Consider the following 1707-nt stretch of genomic DNA (forward strand, 5'->3'; position numbering starts at 1 on the left):
CATAGATCTGCAAAATATTAACAAAATATCAAGAAGCTGGAAAAGCGATAGACATTTCACAGTTTCTTAAACATATGGGTGACAGTTTCCAATACTGTTGTGTGAGATCAATTTCTCATTTACGCAGAATTACCCCAAACATGACTTACGTGCAGACAAAAGATTTCTGCATTTGCAGTGCTGTTAAAGTGAGGAATCAAACTTTTGTCTTTCCCAAACTTGCCAGCTTCGGAGTGACTGCTCTCCTGGTCCATGGAGGCTACGTTTTTGTACATGCAGTGGTTGTGTCTTCACTTGGCACATGCAATACGCTTATGTCCTTTTCCAGATGCTCACTGACGATGCTGTTCCTTTAATCAGGTTTCCATTGTTGTAGGAACTTAAATTGTATTTATTTTGAATAAATAAAAAGTGTTCTATAGCCATATTTTAGAAAAACTACAGAGAAAACATTTTAGATCTTATTCAAGTTTCAATATATTGTTCCAGAATACAAATATTTCTCTAAAAAAAACCATAGGATGTCCAGATAGATCAAAGAGTAAGGCTCCTTCTTTCTGGAAAAGGATTTTCCTTACTGTCTCAGTTAAACCGATAGATAAATTTCATGCTAAATGACTTTTTTAATGCAACAATAGTCTGGCAAATAGAAGCACAAATCAAACCAGGAATTTTGCTGCTCTGAGACTGGAGCACAGTGTCCCCATTAGAGTCCTGAGGGGCTGCAGCGTGTTCTGGTCTCATGCAGAGAGATCGGTGTATGGCTTCCAGGGAGTCCCCAGGATTCGTTCACGATGAATCCAGAACGCGTCCACTCCGGCAGAGGAGATGAGACAAAAGGGCAGAAAGCCGTTTTTGATGCAAGGAAGATGACCAGCCAGTGTGCTGGGGTGACTGATGCAAGCACAACATGCCAGCTAAACAGTTGCTTGGCTTCAGGAAACTGCTGATGCCTCGCTGATGATGCCTTCAGTGAAGCAGTTAAAGACACGAAGGGGGACGGATGTTCTGAATAATAGGGAGCCGCAGAGTAAATCACTGAGCAGCTCTGGCACAATGTATGTGTGCCATTGCCCGAGATGCACTCAACGCTGCCGTTGCAGTGAATCTGCTGTGTTACTTGCTACCTGGGCTCAGTGAACGCACCTAGACAAGCAGCGGGGTCAGCACTGCAACCAGTGGGCTTTGCAGGTGCTTCCGGCCTCTGGCAATCCCACCAGTTGCCTGGCCATGGGTTTAGGCCAGCACATCGCTGCAGGCACCTCTGCCTGCTGTTGGTGCTTGCGCCCAGATACCACTCTTTGCTCTAGGGTTTCCAGGTGCCCGCGTGTTGGCCTAAGGCCCCGGGCAGGTCCTTGCGTGGATGCGATCCCTTTCATTAGGTCAACAGAGTCGTCGGACGAAGCTCTTGGCAAACTTTGGGGCGCAGTCGCCCTTCTTCGGGCACGGGGAGTCGCTGCTGGTCTGCGACTCCAAGGCCTGAGAGACGCTAGAAGTGCGGCGGGAGGTCAGGGCGAAGGCAAACAGGGAGAGCTGGCTCGTGCGCGGCCCTGCTCTGCCCCGTCTCCAGGCGACCACAGCTGCCCCCGTCTGGAGCCTCCCCCACCTGACCACGCCCCGCCCCTCCCCCCCCCCGCCGCCGCCGCCGCCGCCGCCGCCGCCGCCCGCTCACCTACCTGCTCGTCCCGCCCAGGCGCCTTTTTGTCA

The sequence above is a fragment of the Crocodylus siamensis genome, chromosome 13 (genome assembly GCF_052110815.1).
Source record: "Crocodylus siamensis isolate JL-2025a chromosome 13, ASM5211081v1, whole genome shotgun sequence".
In the NCBI taxonomy this organism is placed as follows: Eukaryota; Metazoa; Chordata; order Crocodylia; family Crocodylidae; genus Crocodylus; species Crocodylus siamensis.